Source organism: Sebastes umbrosus, chromosome 22 (assembly GCF_015220745.1).
Source record: "Sebastes umbrosus isolate fSebUmb1 chromosome 22, fSebUmb1.pri, whole genome shotgun sequence".
Lineage (NCBI taxonomy): Eukaryota > Metazoa > Chordata > Actinopteri > Perciformes > Sebastidae > Sebastes > Sebastes umbrosus.
The window spans coordinates 18992024-19010869 of NC_051290.1; the positions used below are offsets into that span (position 1 = coordinate 18992024).

At 41.8% G+C, this 18846-nt stretch overlaps 1 protein-coding gene across 6 annotated transcripts in view; it reads right to left on the minus strand.

Annotated features, from left to right (window-relative positions):
* ppargc1a (peroxisome proliferator-activated receptor gamma, coactivator 1 alpha) overlaps nt 1-18846 on the minus strand; it is a 299017-nt gene that overhangs the window by 193114 nt on the left and 87057 nt on the right. The gene's annotated exons all lie outside the window — the stretch shown is intronic.

Sequence of the window (18846 nt, forward strand, 5' to 3'; positions counted from 1 at the left end):
TTATGTTTTATGGCAGGATAGTTCACCCTTTTTTCATCAGAGTGCAATCTCTTGTGCTGCGTCTACAAGCTCTGTGCCTGGTCCTATCAGCTCAGAGCTCATGGTGGATGTTGGGCCTTTTCTACACGAGCAATCGATGAACACACCATTCCCTGCATTTACTCTTAGTGCTACCACACCGTCTTTTTTTCTGATATCGCCAAAGTGCCTCTCTTTACCTTTGGATAAATGACACTTTTTGACTTTGACAGTTTTTTTTTTTTTCATCCTGTTTACTCACTTCCTGTGCATCTTGGTTTTCTTCTCACTGTCCCTGATGCGTGCTGGATGCAGCCGTTTCCACAAGCAACCCACCAGTAATCTGAGCTCTTAAAAGCCCTGTACATTCCTCCCCTTACTCATTCATTCTCACTTTGTCTCCCATCTAGACAGACTCCATTTTAGCAGTAGTCCAGCATTTTCCATTGACCTTACAGTGCTTGATTAAGGGCACTGGGCCTCTGGCGCCACTCTGTTTCCTCCATGTTTAATTAAAAGGTGAGGAAAGTCCTCTGTCTTGTGATGATGGCTCGAGTACATGATTCTTTCCCTGCCAACCCAAAATCCCTCTCTTGTGGCTTGGGCCCCAGGCTCCTGCCTCCACACGTCCCTTCACTTAAAGCTGTTTTCCTGAGACTGAAAACTTTTTCTTGACCTTTGTGCCATCGCCAAGGAAACTGTCCATCTTTCAGTTTCCCTGTAATATGCTGAACTCCACAGGATCAGATAAAGCAAGGAGACTTTTTTTTTTTTCTCCTTTCCACGTTGTTTACTGACAAAAAATGTCTTTCTTGTCGAGAAGGGGAAGGAAGCGATCATCATAGTCTATAACATAAGTCGCCTTGTCAAAGCCTGTTTAGAATACATCCTCAGAGGAGCCGTGCGGAGAGGAACACAGGGGTGCACTTAGTGTCATTGCCGCTGGGGAGGGGGCTGTCGAGCGCCGGCGCAGCAAAGGAGGGGGCTGCTGTTTCATATGTCTATGGCAATTAACGCTGATGTGACACATTGAAAAAGGTCCCCTGGGATTGACAAAGCCAACAAATTGACTTACCATTTGAACACGAAGACGTAGGAGGGGGAGAAAGAAAAAAAAGGCGCGCGGCTTCGTCTTGTCATAATGAATCTGGAACCTATTCCTGTCGGGTGCGTTGCTGGTGTGATGATTGCACTTTATTTCCTGTATATGCCATAAAGTACCACTGTGCTTACAGGGACATTGTGTAGCTTTTGACAAGATGGGGGTTGTGGGGGAGAGGGGGCCGCCCTGAAGTAATGACTTTATCGTGGGGTTCTGGTAACTTACATGACAAACGAAACCGTTGCTTTGCTGCTTGCTATAAATGTCTCCTTAGGCCCCGGAGCAATGCGGGGAGAAAGACAGATGTTTCATTTCATGCCATGTTTTCAAACTCTTACACACACACACACACACACACACACACACACACACACACACACACACTCTTTTCCTCTCCGCCTATCTGACAAACCTCTACTTAATCCTGAATGATATATGCATCTCAATTCATTTCCCAGTGCTGTACTGGAATCGCCCTCCAGCTCAGGGTGCAGGAACCTGGTGTCCATAAAGGTTCAGCCAGTGATTCAGGCTTTTAAGGAGCGTTCAAAATGACAGGAGTCATTGGGCGGCCAATTTGTTTTCTCACGGGGAGCTGTGTTTGTGGCATTCGGCTTTCCTCGGGGAAACAAGGGCAATCAGCTGGAGCTTGTCGAGGACTACAAGAGCTACTGACCTCTGACCTCTGCTTTGGGAAGTCACTGGAGGTTTCAAGAAGACAGCCGCCATTGGCATAGAATAAAACCTTACATAACACTGCCCTGCTGTTAAATTGCACTGCGACACATCCACGATGTGTACCTGCACACCACAGGTAAACATCAGCATATTCATTCTAATAAAAAGGCTCATCATCTTCCCGTACACATGAAAAAGAAAAAAAATATTGTTTTAAACAGTAAAAGATAGGCTTTTTAGTGATGGCAAGAAAAGTGGTTGACGTACAATTAACAATTCAACACCATTAATTACACTTAATCACTGCAAAAAACTCCCCCAGTTGTGCGATTCAAGTGTTTAACTTGAGTGTGACAGAGGCGATGAAGAGGGATTCTGTGGGGAACCCTTACACATGTAATGTTGGTCCACAGGAGCTCTCTGTGTGGCTGAAAGGGGGCGGGGGGGGGGGGGGGGGGGGGGGGGGGGGGGGGGGGGGGGGGGGGGGGGGGGTGTTTGGTGGCATTGAGGTGGTTGATGGGGCAGATGTCTTCTCTGGGCGGCCATGCATACAGGCCCGGCCCGGGGGATCTCTACCCGCTGTGCATCAAGAGCAATTAAACACAGCTCATGCCGGAGTTCACTGACGCAAACGCGCTGTAAAAAAGCGTATACGCACACGCAAGCAACCTTAAAGGACAGGACGTATGGGAAAAAAACTAAAGCGCCGCTGGCATAAGTTGTACCAAATCAAGTGAATCAAGTTTTGGGAATACAAATTATCCAAGACTATTGTGTAGAAAAGTAAAGTGCATTTATAGTAAAGACGACGGCATGCCTCCCCCGCACAGGCTCTGACCTAATCTGCAACATCCGGCTGCACTTGTCACAATCCTACAGCTGCATACCTGCCTGCCTGCCCTAAAAATGTATACAAGAACAATAAAAATGGATTTTAAAATACCTACGGCAGGTGCACATTCAGTAAGAACACAGCAGGAAAGGGAGCAATGTCTGCAATGAACGTAAACAGTAAAAACAAACTATTAACTATAGTACGTTAATGAAGGCGATTTCCAGTGCACACGTAATCAGAAAATGCAAATTAGTTTCTCATTAATACGCAGTGGAAGAGTTTTAAAATCCAGGTTAATGTGCTTTGCTGCAGGCAGGACAGGGCTACACTTTGGATTAGTTAAAGTGATTTAATAAAGGGCAGGTGGCATGTGCAGTTCAGTACACCTGCTACTGAAGGAGTCAAAATTACAGACGTTGCGAGGAGATCCACTTGATATCTCAAAAAATCTTTCACGCTCAAGTTAGATAGCTACAAGTCACCGCTCTCTCTTTACTCCTCTACCTCAATCTAAATAAAACTAATCTATTTCCCTCCAAATTCGGCTCTCTTCAGAGGCCCGCCAAATTAATTCAACACAGTTATAACTAGATTCGGTGGCGTGCAGGAATAACCGGCGTTCCACAGCTAAATCAACATCAGACACTAGGCTGGTCCTCTGGGGGCGCCGCGCAGTGCCTCACTGTTTCTCAGTCAAAGCAGCCCGCTTCGCCTGCAGCCCCCCGTGGAATATCTCTTAATGTAACTGGCATCTTCATTTTGGCTGTGCTCTGATTTTTGCATGAAAAATCAAATCCTCTATTTTAACTCTGAAAAAGTAAAGGGTTTGGGGAGAAAGGGGGGGGGGAGGGGAGAACAAAGAGTGAGAGACCAACAGAGGAAAACGGTGTAAGCTGTTAATGCTATGTTAATCCCCGACTAAAAACAGCTGAAGGTAATGCAGAGCTAGATAGCTAGCAGAGGAGGTGAGTGAGAGAGAGGAAACAGGAGGTTACAGGGCATGCATAAAAGGAAAAGGAGGAAACATCACCAGAAGTCTTTTAACCAGTGTGAGGTATATTTTCTAGCATGATTATAAGACTTCATGCCGATTCAAACTGGTTTCCCCCGCACAGAAAACAAACAACATTCGGTTGAGAAGAAATCTATTAAAGGAACTATATGAAACTATTTCCATTTATTAATTTCTTTGTATGGCCGATGTGTGAATGGATTGTAACGTAACTTAAAAACTGAGACCTTCCTAGCCAGCTGTAACTTAGCTACGCTGCATGGATCTGGCAGTGGTTGCTTCATAACGATAAAGTAATTTGCAAACGGCAAACTAGTTAGTATCATGAAGCCAATGGTCCAAATAAAATATAGGGACATAACATTATTATAAATAGGAAATATGATTGGAATGTAATGTCACCGTTGTGACAAAGATTTTCTGAAAGTTCCACACAGTACCTTTAAACTTAACAGTGCAAAATTTATAAATATCGAAAATCTATAAAGTCTATAAATGTTATAGTAAGTTATACATTTTTATTCCTACAAGAATATAGTCAGATTTGTTCCGTGATCTGTCACACTAACACTTTAAATAAGCACGACCTTACTTAAGAAACAAAGCTCTATGAGAGAGATGTCCAAAGAGTTAAGTGCCTTTGATGGTTAAACTGAAGCTACCGTTATTTTGTTGATAAAAATAGCCTGAAGATGCCCCAAACACCGACAGCCAACACCGATGGCATTGTAGCAGGATGGAGCAAATAAAGGGCTGTACACAAATGCCATTTGTTCATTATTCATTCATGGAGTGGATAAACACACAAGGCCATGGCTTCGGGGTGTGTTGACTTTCCTGACCATTGTCAGTTCAAAAACAAATTCTACAAAAGAAAGACAGATAGTGTGACACGGGAGCTACACACACAGCGGGGGCTGAAAAATCAATCACCACCTTCAAGCAGCACACTCAGCGGCTTTCAAAATAATGAAAACAGGGGACAGGCAAGGTTTGTGTTGGAGACACAGCCTTAGGATGCACCTGTCTAACACATATAGCTCTTTTCCTCATTAGACAACAATTCAAGGTTTTAGCTATCCCTTTGAAAAAGTGGGCTTCTTGATTGTGCTTCAAACATTGATTGGAATTTGAAATTCTACCGTGAATTTAGATGTTACTGAGCAATGATTGTCACATTTCACACCTGATGCATACTGTTAGATCTACTACCCCTGCTGTACAACATATTCTTTTTTTATATTGCATACTGTATATAAAAAAAATGATGACGTTGGGTTGGTAAAGGAAACCTGTTGACACGTTTTCCTTTAATACCAGCCTTCATTTAGATATCACTGCTATTCAATATATTTAAATGTCCTTACGGAAAGATTTTAACCTTGCAAAGCTCTAATGAAACATGAGATCACTGCAAAAATGTGCCAAATAATAACTTTGTTAACACTTTGCAAAGCTTTGATTGAACGGCTATGTTCAGGTCATGTACATCAGCAGTCATTGCTGTGGTAATATTATATAATTTATGGCTGTCAATCGATTAAAATATTTAATCCCGATTAATCGCATGATTATCCATAGTTAATCGCGATTAATCACAATTTAATCCCACGTTTTATCTGTTCAAAATGTCCCTTAAAGGGAGATTTGTCAAGTATTTAATACTGTTATCAACATGGGAGTGGGCAAATATGCTTGCTTTATGAAAATGTATCTATAAATGTAGAATTGGAAATCAATTAACAACACAAAACAATGACTAACATTGTCCAGAAACCCTCACAGGTACTGCATTTAGCATCAAAAATATGCTAAAAACATAACAAAGCAAACTGCAGCCCAACAGGCAACAACAGCTGTCACTGTGTCAGTGTGCTGATTTGACTATGACTTGCCCAAAACTGCATGTGATTATCATAAAGTGGGCATGTCTGTAAAGGGGAGACTCGTAGGTACCCATAGAACCCATTTACATTCACATAGCTGGAGGTCAGAGGTCAAGGGACCCCTTTGAAAAACGTCAATACCATTTTTTCCTCGCCAACATTTAGCGTAAATTTGGAGCGTTATTTAGCCTCCTTTGTGACACACTAGTATGTATGCATACTATATTCATCAGGTTTTTTAGTTTTAGCTTTAAAACAGGGCCCGCTACAACCTAAATATCCAAAGGTGCGTAATGCGTTAAAGAAATGATTGGCGTTAAAATGAATTTGCGTTAACACATCATCGCCCTAATATAATGATACATATCATTTATTTTTCACTTCTCACAACATTGTTTAAGAAATATTCATGGAAAAGATTATATTACAAAACTAAAATCCTACCCCTGTCATCCCTATCAAATGTCTAACCACCAGCCTAACCACTGTTCATGAAACAATGGAATAACACAGGTAGAAGAAAAAAGATAAAGTAACAATCGTTGTGTTTTTTTCATGAGGACATACTGAGCCAAGCAATAGCGCATGCATATTCATGTGCACCACAACAAACTGTGAAAACGGCTTTGTTAGTGAAACCAAATCCCATTGCTAATGTTCGAGAAAAGAGTACACTCTCTGGAGGGGGCTTTGGATCCCAGCCCGCTGAGATGGTTGCCACCACTGGTGGTGAATGATGCAAAAAAGGCTGGCGCCTAAGAAACAGTATGGCCTGAAATGCTGTTTACCTCTTTTGGCAAACATAAGCCAAGCCCTGTGCTCGAGCATCAACAGCGGGTCAGTAAAAGCCACCGTGTTTGGTAGCTGTTAATTGAGGCACTGAAGTGATAAATTTAATGTTCCAAAGTGTGAATTTAATGTCCTAAAGTGTGAAGAAAACAAAAAAAAAAAAGAATGTAGCTGTAAATACGTCAGTGGAAGTCAGACTTTACAGGTTGTTGATACAGACAAGGGTAACATTTTGCATAAAAAGGTACATACATTTCTGGGTAGTTACCAAGGAATTATTAAATAACTTCTAATTAATGAATAACAAGTTGTTCCAGAGTAACTCTTAATCAAAGTTAGTCCTTAACTTTTATGAAATAAATTCTGTTTTGTAGTTGTGCTTACCTTAAATCAATTTGTTTAGATTTCTTTTCTGTTGATATACGTCAAAAATCCTAATTACACTGTTGTGGAAGAACAAAACATGTAAAAGTCCGGAGGAAGGTGAATACTTTTCATATGCGGCAGATTGTGTGGTTGTTGAAGTAGTGAATAATATGACATACTGATGGGCAGCGATGCATCACTTAATTACGTGTTACAGTAATGACATTACTTTGTTCAGTAATAAGTAATGTAGGGGATTACAATTAAAACTAATTATCTTGCACCTATAATAATAATAACTTTGGACCTTCCAAAAACAGTTACAAATTGCTTTGTAGTAAAAACAAAGACATAAAATCCCCTCCAAACAAGCCTTTACTGAGTAAATGGTAAATGGACTTGCATTTATACAGCAACTTTCAAAGTGCTTTACATTATATGCCAACATGTATCCATTCACACACACACATCCTTACACTGATGGCAGAGGCTAAGCCATACAAGGTGCCACCTTCTCACAGAATGTAAACTAATGCTCATCCACAAACCGATGGCACAGCCTACAGGAGCAATTTGGGGTTCAGTATCTTGCCCAAGGGCAGTTCGACATGCGGATTGGAAGACCCAGGATCGAACCGCTGATCTTCCGATTGCTGGATGACCAGCTAATACTAAGCCATAGCCTCTTATGTACATGTTGTGTCTTCTTACCTGGCTAGCCAGTTATACAAGTCTGAATTCCCCTGCTTTTGTTCAGAGTTAGAGCTTCACTGTGACAGCATGCTGTCACAACGGCTAAGCTACAGTAGCTGTTGATGGTCATTAAATACCTCCAAAACATAGGCGGAACCAAAATGTCTTGTTTACCATTTCTACACGTGTTAAAAAGGTATAACATGTAACCGTTGTAGGTTGCTGTTTGTGAACACACAGCATTCAAAGTTGGCCGTGCCACCACGGCTCTATAAGCGAGCGAGGGAGAGAGAGAGAGAGAGCAGCGATGAGCGAGGGAGCTATAGAGTGAATGAAGAGAGGGAGCGGCGTTAGTGAGAACAAAGCAGAGAAATGTCCCGAACACAGCAAAATAAGAAGAAAATAGAAAATACAGGCAGAAGGCGGGGTCTCTGCAGGTACAGACACCACCACACACTTCTAGTGGGTCATAAGTTATGATTGATTGTTCAATGAGAAGCAATTGACAACATTTGTAAGTAACTTGCCCGACACTGATAATGTGAGCATTAATGGAAATGTGCTCTGAATGATGATTCAAATCTTTTTGACACTAATGAGCAAGGCAATCATGAAGTAATGATCAATTCCAGCATGATACACCGCTTTACTTGAAAGAGCATAAATATAATAACTAACATTTACATACGGTAGATACATAATGATTAGTTATTAGATCAGAGTTCAGCAACATCGTACCAGGAACTCCGTTCTAGTAACATATTATCTACTATAAGGTTCTTCATGAGAAGAGTTAGTTAGAAGTTAGTTCCTGATTCGTTATTATTCACTGGAAACTCCTCAGGATGTTCTGCATCCTAATGGTAAAGTGTTACCGAAGACTAGAGTGAGAATGACAAAAGAATTTGAAAGCAGATTAATCCGGGAGGAATTGATTTGTTAAGCTTCTCTCTCTTCACGGGCGCTGCAGTCGAACAGGATTTAAGCGCGAGCCCGAGATGCACATCTGCTCTGAGCCTGTCCTCCTCGGGACAGAGGGGACCCTCCAACCCGGTGCTCCGCCGGGAGTCCTCCGAAGCCAACTGCCCGCCAACTGGATCAGTTCACCGTGTGGTAGCCTGGATCTATGTGTATGTGCGCGTGGGTCTGCGCGCGTTCGCACGGATATGGTTTCTGTGTTAATCAAGTGTGTGCACACGTGTGAGGATGCATGGACTGCAAAGCGCGCGTGCATGTGGATTCATGTCTGTGTATGTACTGTATACGTGCGTGTGTCAATGTGCACTTGTACAGTATATGTGCCAGCTGTCCAGTGCTGCCTTCAGGAAGAATGTGTAATGGGGATAAGCTCCTTCTCCTGGCTTCCAGCAGCTTTACTGCAGATCTGTTCCAGGTGTGTGTGTGTGTGTGTGTGTGTGTGTGTGTGTGTGTGTGTGTGTGTGTGGCCTGTGTTAAACTAAAAGAAAAACAAATGCATCAGAGCCAAGCCCCCAGCTAGCTGGCCAACCGCTAACAACATCTCCATCTAAGAAAACAGCAGCGATAAGTCTGACATAATTATGTCACACTGGGCCATTTCAAGTTGAAACACAATCGTCAAAGCTCTCCCACTGCTCAATCACAGACTCTACAAAGATAAGAAAGCATGGCTGTGCTTCATCTTTTAAACTACAACAAATTATTAGTTGTGATCGAAGTTGTTGCATACAGATTTAGCCTCCAAAATAGTGCTTTCACACGTATAGCTCCATACATCTTTCTATCTATGCAAGGAGAATGCAAACTGGTATTCAAATGGGGAAAAAAAGATAAATACATCATTTCACAGCTTTGTTACGAAGCCTTAAAGCTCAGTTGTGCTGTTTGGCCAGAGGTAAAGGCAGGGAAGCGGATTATGGTTAACGATATTATAGAGCTGATGCAGCACGGTGGAGATAGAGTTTGGCGTGGAGGAGGGTCTGGTGGGATGGAGATGGTGCTAATGCTGGGCTTTCTGACCTTGGATCACCCCCTCTAAACCCTCCATGCATGGGTACCTGTGAGCACAAACACACACACACACCCCCCCCCCCCCCTACACACCTCACACTCAGCCCTGAGGCTCTCCTCGCGATAAGCCAATGAGGGAGAGGGACAAAGCGAGGCTGAGGAGGAGGAGGAGGATGTGGCACTGGCACTTGCAGGAGGCTGTTTACTTGCATTGTTAATTTCATTAGCCCTCCGGCAACCACTTCAATATTTAACATTCTCGATTTAGCTCTTTCCTTTTTTTCCCCTCGCTTTTTTTTTTTCTTTTCTTTTAACAGGTTTGCCACCAAGTCCAACAATTAAACAGAGTGGCCAAAGGTAATCTATCAGCACTCTGGTCTTACCACTTAATATAGTGGCACTCGATTTGCACTCAACTGGAGGCCAAACCTTGTAAAAGCCACAATCCTTTTAAATGGGCAATCAATTTGGCAATGTGACTTTGCAGCCTGGTGATGCTCAACCCCTGCCTGTATAAACCAGTGATACGGAGTAATAGCGAGCATGCGGCGGCGCAGTGGAAAGGCAGATATGTATGACACCTGATTCATCACTGAGCAAAAACACATATGCCAAAAATGGCAACTAATTAAACTTTAAAAAAAAAAGATTTCATGCTACTTGCATTTTGCTTTAAAAAGTATCCAAGTGTCCAGGGTCAATGCCACGGTGCTGGGTATAATCTAGCATGTGAGTGTGAGCTGCAGTCAGTGTATTAGCATTAGCGGTCACATACATAGAGCGCGCTGAAGAGTGTGACAGCCTGCTAATGGCTCTGTCACAAAAGGGACCGGAGTTTAGACACAGTTATAATCATGATCTCAATAAGCGTGCCGCCCTACCGGCGCACCAGCTCAGTCGTGTCCCCTGATATCCATACTCGTGACATCATATGCGTACAGTCCCGTGAAATCTAACTCGCGGCTTTTGCATACTGCCAACGTTTCCAGTTGGGAAAGCAATCGTGTGACTACTTCTCACATTCCTGCGGTACGGCGTCAACTCGTACACCCTGTGTGAATAATATCCCGGCCTTTCCTATAATCCCCTCCCCTCAGCGGAGCAGGATTGTATTGTAAAGGGTCTTTCATACCGACGAGGCTGCAATTTATAAACTGTTCTTTTCATTGTGGCGCACACCCAAACCACCCGTCTCTATAACCTCACACCCACACCCCCCCAGCTGATTTATTAAACAATTCGCACACATAAAGTTCATTGGTAGGTGTGCTGGCGAGGCAGAGCGTTAAAAAATATTGCCACAATGGCGCAGGAGACCTTTTCATTCACCGTTCTGAACAAATCGGACTGCAGCGGGCAGAGAATAAATTCAGACTTGTAAGTAAATACATGTAATTGAAGCAGTGGACTGTAGAAAATGCATCAGGAGCAGGCTTTTTCTATTATGGGGATATTTATCTTCCTTCCTAAACAAAAAGGCCAAGGAGAAGGCGAGCAGGCGGGTGCCCAATGTGTTTGTTTTCCTGCAGTACAGTACCGTGTGCATGCTTGTTAGTGTGTGTATGTGTGTGCAGGCATGTGAGTGTAATTGCTGCCTGTTATCATTAAGCAAGCTGGAGCGATCGGAGGATGCACAACAACCTATGAAGGGCAAACCTGGGGATATTGTGCGTGACATTGGACGTCTGTGGGTAAGTAATGATCAGAGCAGCGTGTGACAGCCCAGCCTTAGCGGCGACAATGGCACATTGTTCGCTGCGCTACGTCGCCCGCGTCCAACTCCTACCCACCTCTTCATTAGTAAAGAAGCCCCCATATTCACCCATACAGTCCTATAGAAGCAGGAATGCTCCCAGCGCTGCTTCTTCAGTACTAACAGAGCCATTATATTTAACAGTAATTCATAGAATGCCTGCATGGGTGTTTTCACACTTCACGAAATAGTCTTTTTTTTTTTATGCTGAGGAGGCCAAACAGAGGGATTTGTTCTTCTTTTTCTCTCTCTGGGGTCATTCGCTTATCCTCTGGCGCTCGAGCAGGTTCAAACCAGGGCCACACCACCTCGAGTAAGAGGCGAAATAACCTTTAATTGAGGAATAATCCCCGAGAATTGGATCGGGGAGTGGTAGATAATGAGCAATTGTCTGTTAACAACATGAGACAATTTACTTGGAGCTGTGACATCAAGATGGCAGAAGCGGATGTGAGAGGAGAAGCAGATTAATGAGACCAAATACTATAGTAATCCATACAGAGGACCATTGGCACCTACTACCTAAATGGATGTACTGTATGTGTCTTTAAACAGACAAATAACGCTGGTGTTAGTCTTAATTTATTTTATTGTCAACAAATCCCACTAGCAGACCAAAAACCAATGCATTAGCCTGTCTCGCAGCACCTTTCTACCCTGTCTGTGGCACACAGCCACAAGCTCAGTAATTCCTACTGAATATATACTTGGAACATATACTTTCATTAAAAAAAATACTAGTAATTTTCTAAAACAGCTGGGCAATGTAGTGTTTTTTACAAAACACAGGTTATGTAGTGTATTTGTTGGGGACTTTTTAGCCTTAGATTATACTATTCTACATTTCTTTGGCTCAATTTATACAATAGAGCTTTATCAGAGCGCCACATCATTGTGTATTTATTCAAAATGTTAATAATTATTGCATTTTAAAATAAAATAGTTTAAACGTAAAGCTGTCCAACTATTTTCATCAAAACAAAGTCTGCTGTGGTCTCAAGACTAGCTGATACACTTATTCACTTATATAGCACAAAAAAGACAATTCATGCAGAAGTCAGTATATGAAATGATGTACAGTAAAAGTGATTTAAAAACTTTCAAAATGGTAGTTATCAAATATGCTGTATTATGTACTGTAAGTCAGTGGTTGCCAACCTGGGGTACGGGCCCCCCTTAGTTGGGCGACAAAGATCAAAGGCGGTGTGCGAGGAAATTAGATTTGTTCATGTATAACTAAAATGATAATAACACTTACTGTATACTTTATACAAAAAGTCGGTATATCAAAAACTATTTAAAAAGAGATATTTTTTTGCTACTTAATAGCAAAACCTGCTGAAATATTCTGCTTCAATCCATATTTGTTGGCGTTTAGCCTTTCAAAAACAACATGTTTCACTGTAGTCAAAACGTATTGCCTCCCGCTTGATGGAGCAGTCTAGCAGCAATCTAACAACACCATAAATTCCATTCATTTAACCACAATAAGAAAAAAAAACTATTTCAGCTCTAACACTATTACCGTAAATAAATTAAGTCGTTATGTTATGTATCTGCATTCACTTGGCGAAACCGTCAAGATGTCATCACTTTATTCCTGTTGACAAAACTGGTGAGTTCTATTCAATAAAGAAAGTTGATTTAATAAAAAAAAAAAAGACTAACTCATTTGATTTGATTTGATTCTCATTTTCAGCTTTTCTTAGATACAAGTAGGGGGGCTTCAAGGAAAACAGTTTTGGAACAACTGCTGTTGATGATGCAGTCTAGAGTCCAATCATGAATCCTACATTCATACAATATCATAAGCAATCGTGACATACTATAATACACATTTGGTGAATATTTATGGTAATGAAAATAAACTCGTGTCCATGTTCATTATAATAAAAGAAACATGTCTCCCAGTGCAACGGTGGCCGGACAACAATGGAGGTCTATGGAAGAGAGGAATAAGTTTCATCAAGCTTTGGCTACACAGAGAAGATATGTTTATCATTGGTTTTGTTTTATTTCATGGAATTGGTTGACAATAAGACAATAAGCCTAATCTATATTTGAGGTCAGAGGGGTGCAGTGTGTCTACTCCATCACCAGAACAAACCAGGGCATGCATTTTTTAACTTAGTCACTTTGTAAACATGTCAGCACTGCAGGTAGTACACCCATAAATGTCACTCCAGAGGCAGAGTAATTTCATTTTGTTTGGAATAAATAAACCTTCGTCCCTCAGACTGATTACGTTCCCCTCGGAATCGTTTCGGCTTGACTCCCGCTTTGATGAAACAGTGCCCCGCTTAATGATGCTGTTGATTCATATCCGGTGGGTATCGCACCAAAAGGGAGAGGGAGGCAAAGGCTCAATTTCTGCTCGAATCAGTGGATCCCCCTGCTTCCATCTAGCACTGCTAAAAAAGAAAATGGACAGACAACAGCAATTCTTGTTTTCGCTGTCATGAATAAGTTATATCAACCTCCGATGTATGAGGGAATATGAAAAACTAATTACCATATTTTCCATTAATGGGAACAGAAAAGTTTTGGGTGAAGTTCTCAAACTGCAGTAAATTCTGTAATTATGGGTCTTTTCTTGTTATTCTTGTTTGGGAAGACGGGAAACTCACAATGAACAATATTCACTGGATTTATAAGCACCCAGAGAACTCTGGTTGTAAGCTGATAAAGGAACGAGCTGAGCTGGTTTGGCGTTCTTGGGCTAAAGACAGATTTTTAACGGTAATAGGAAGCATTTATATGAACTCAAAGTCTGGCTTTGTGCCTGCTATTAGAAAAAGTTAAGACAAACAATAAAAATGCCTGTTAGAACTCTTTTGGTTTGTAATTGCAGGCAGAAGCCCATATACAGTGGTATCAAACATCCCACAGCTGGAAGTGAAATAAACTGCTGCATTCATGAAGGAACATGATTGATTCATTAGGCCAATATTTCTTATTAACAGTCAAGTTATTGTAAACAATCTACATTTGAAATAGACTCTTGCTTTGCTAGAAAAGACATGACATTTCTCGGGGTAGCTCTTGATTCGTTTCTACAACAAAGCTGCCTCACTGCTAAGGGTGCCGCATCAAGACAAAAAAGCACCACATGGCCAGGAAATACATGAGAACGAGTGTGCACATGAACTTAACATGACTTCCCGTTCTGAATGGCAAAAGTGGGCTTGCAGAGCTCTAGGAAGCTGGGGATTTTGTACACTAACCCCTGAATCGATCCAGATCAAGCACTGGCAGAAAGCAGTGGGCGTTGGGAGCAGAGCCCCTTTGATCAAACAGTGGTCATGACTTCTTCAAGAAGCAGCAATCTCCCACTGAAGTCTGGGAACAGTGTGAAAAGTCCCACAAGGGATTATGTCTGAGTATGTCAATTATAGTATGTACGCAGAGCTACTCAAGGGTAGGATCTGCCAATCTCGGCAGCTTTCTGATCCCACCTTGGCTCAAAATAGAAGGTTCTGTTGTGTCTGTGCCAAACCAAAAAAAACCTTACTATAAAACAGCTACAAAACATTTACAGCATACATTGATGGCATTATATTGCTTTGAACTCAGGCTTTCATGTGTTAATGCCATCATGACAGCCCCTTGGCACTAATTTACCAGTGTGACATGAAGCGTGGTATGATATGCCAACTGATTATGTTCCATTTGAAACAACTGCCGTTTGTTTTTGTACATATTCAAATTAAAGGGGTCTTTAGTGTTTTTTGTGTCTGTTCACACTATAGAAGATGGGCAATGACTAAGTCTCATGGCTACATTTTTCATGGATGTGGAACTATACAGGATCATGGAGGAACATTACAGTACAAAACAATTTGAACATACTAGTTCATTTTTTACCAACTAAACCAATTCCATGACAACTATGCTAACTTCATTTACTGATAAAGACTGGGAGACTGGGAAAAAGCTCCAGGGAAGTTAGTGAGTGGACCATGATTGTTTTGTCAAAAATACACTGATAAGAAGAGTGTGAGATGTGGTTGAAACAATCCAGTCGGCAGAAAAAATGTTGGCATTGTACATTTCTGCAAAATCACAGGACATGTTGAATGTCCACGTTTCTAAACCAGAAATGCGTTTCATATCAGCCTTGTATCACGCTTGCAGAAACGCACAATGACGCGTGGTTAACGTGAAAGGATTGGTTTGGTTTAGGCAGCAAAACTACCTGGTTAAGGTTAGAAAAAACATAATGTTACGCAACCATGTTACAACAACGCAACGCAACAAATCAATTGTAACCAGCATAAAAAATACCCGCCCTTAGCGGACTTTCTTAAGCAACGTTGTGCGACAAGTGTAACAACAATATATAACGAGTGTAAAGCCAAAGTTTACTTTTGGTTTCACACCGGACTTGAACGGTGGTCTCCTTAATGAAAGTCCTGTGTTTGTTTGACCCATCCACCACCTGCCCGTAGTGGACTTTCTCGCTTGTTATACTCGTTATTATACCACGTAACTTTCAATAACAGTTGCACAATATACTACGTCACTTGCTCTGACCGAATGTAAAAACATCCGACATTCAACGTATCCGTGGTTTGCAGAAAGGTACGATGCCAACATTTTTTGGTGGTGACTAGGCTGGGTGGAACTTGTGTGAAGGTTGTTTTTTCAAGTATGGTATGGATAAACAATACATATTTTATAGTGAGCTTTTGCCGTAGAATTTCAAAGCATTTTAACAATTTCACACAAACTACATTTATATTTTTTTCATTTCAAGGAGAAGCCATCGAGAATAACAGACGTAACGCAGTTTCAGATTCCACCTGACAGAAGTGCCACAAGGTTGCAAGTGTATGAAGTAAGACATAAGTGTGTGGGAGAAGAGAAGAGTTTTTTTGTACTTGTCAAGTTTAAAGAGTTCTAAAAAAAGTATTAGTGTGAAAAACATATTTATGTTATAAATAAATAAATCTAATGAGGTAAACAAAAATGAAGCAGTCTGAATGGGAGATGCCGTAAAAAAAGACCTGAGCCCTAAAAAAAGACAAATTAAGAAGATGTTCCAACACCTAGCAGGTCTCTGTTCTCTGCCAAACAAGATCAGTGTCTCAATTCCTGAAATATGTCAAGTCACTGTACACTTGGCGCTGATCCAAGACCAGATTAAAAAATGAAATGATCTTTTTTTTTTCTTTTCTCTCTCCTGCTCTTCCCGAGTAAACACACTAATCCGCACACTTTGCTGCCTCGTTACTTGGGCTCTTAATTAAAATGCAAGCACTTCTCCTTCAGGCGGTTACCAATACTTGATGCGCTGGATTACCGGCGGTGAAGTCGGACATAATTTGTTTTTAATAAAACATCGGAGGGATTAAGTCGATGGAGTTTACTGAGATTTGGCTCCGAGGAACCGCATGTCTTGTAAATGCCGAGCACAAACAAGCCAACAAATGCTTTGGCATCTTTAATAGGCATTTAATTGCTCTTAACATAGAACAAATGATTGTAATAACAGGGATTCCTTTACACAAATGCAGCTACTGTAAACAGAGAAAAGGCGCATACTAATGGCAGACTTACCTGTATATTTGCATTTGTTTATACTAATCTAGGGTGAAATGGCTGGGTATAACGTAGGGAAGAAGTAGTATTAATTTGTAGCCTTAATTAGGAGTTTTATGGGTTGCCACAGTAGAGAGCGCATAAAACGACAGCGTCATCACTAATTCAACATGGCAGGCCTGCAGAACACCATCTGCTGCCCAAGAAACTGTTAATAAAGTCACAATTATCTTTTTGTAAGCACTTTATTGAGAATAAAATTTGCAAATTAATTAGGTACGAGTCAAGTCCGCGGCTAAAAAGGAGAGAAGGAGGGAAAAAAGGCCAAACCACCAAAGGCAGAGGCAAAACCATTTGATTCAAGAACGTTTTGCAACCAAACACACCCGTGGCGCTAATGATAATTTTGGGTTTCATTGCTGATGATTTGAAACAAAGGCTTTGTTTCACTTTTTAATTGCGCTTCACATCCACTTACACGCATTTTGTAATGAGGCTACACATTTAACCGTAGCCTCCCTTCCTCTCATCACAACAAACAAAACCCCCAAAAAGAAAAAGCAGTCTTCGCAGCCAGTAATTGCACAGTGTGTTAACAGCTGGCTATCAAAACCCAGCAGGAAAATACAATTCACCCTGCAAAGTTGAGCATCAAGCCTATTCATGATCAATACTGCCGGGCCAAGAAAGCACTTATCTGCTGTGTTTACATTGTTGTTAGTTTCTCATCAAGAACGCTTCCCTCATTACCGCCCTCCCCCTCCGCCTCGAACCGCGACTGCTTTCGCTGCCTTTCCAGGCTTTTGTCAACACCAGCACCCACAATAAATGGCCAGAATAGAGGCCAGATAATTTTGCTAATCCCCTTTCCCTAAGACCTTGACGAGTTTAATTCATGGTGATTGTTTTGACTCCCCTCGCTGGCGATCAATACAGCCCATTTCAGCACTTTTTTTTTTTTCTTTTTTTTTGCCAGGCTCAGAAACAGAAAGCCCTTGTCGCTCCGCTCTTCTTGATGAAGACTGCACACAGACAAACACGGTATCCTTCAAAGTCATCAAATGTGCAGACGGATAGTGTACACACACAGACACACGCACAAACCATAGTAATCACTGCTCTTCAAACTCAGCGGCTGCCAGTGAATTTACAGCTAGAAGTCACGTTCTACTGTATGTGTGCCTCAGCGTCTCTGAGCCGGTAACATACGTGTCTCCCGCTTTCTTTTCCCGTACTGTAATTGGCTGAAATAGTGGAGGTGATGCTGGGGGTGGAGTGTGGTTATTGCTTCCATCTATGTCTCTGAGGCGCTTATCAGTGACCCCCAGCAGCTCTAACCCCGTCTTCAACACGCACGTGACCTCTTCATTTTAGCCGACAAGACGATACGAGCAACTATCTCTGCGAGAATAAAAGAGAAATACACATACTGTACAAGTCCTATCATGCTCCTACAGAAAATGAAGCGGCGAGAAGCTTAACCATGGCGGAGTGGAAAAGTGGTGACACCGAGGTTGCCAAATTAGCCACTGTGGCACTGTTTATTTCCCATTTAAGGCAGCGGAGAGGACACCCTGGAGAGGGGAGACCAACAAACACTTCAAAACAGGAGGCACGGAAGCGGATGTGCAAGGTAATTGTTCTTGTTAGCATGATTTATGATTCATAAATTCTGCACTCACCCGGCATTCCCTTTGAAACACAAAAAAAGGGAAAAAGAATTTCCCCTTTTCAAACGTTTATAAAGCTTAATTACACGGGCCTGGCCGGCGGTTTATGTATTGATGTGAGAACACCGGGGCAATCACCCCAAGTCTCCTGTGTTTTTTTTTTAATGAAATGTGCACGGCTGCCTATGCATAACCAGATTTGCAGTAAGAAAGTGCACAAATTAAGCATGCCCATCGCTCAGACGGCGGCACCTCCTAAGTGGCATTTGGAAAATTACCTCATACATTTTATTTGCGGGCATGCTTTGTTCACAGAGTGGTAATTGACGGCGGTGTAATGAAATTGCGAGTGGAATCGCTGAATGTGTTTTTAAAGTCAATAACACAAAATGTAATGCCCCGCTGAGCAAGAGTTTGGGAATACAATTATGATCAATTTGAGTGCTGAGGGCGGCCATTTTGAATCAGCCTCATACAGAGACAATGGGCGCCTCTCACTCGGCGAGCTCATAAA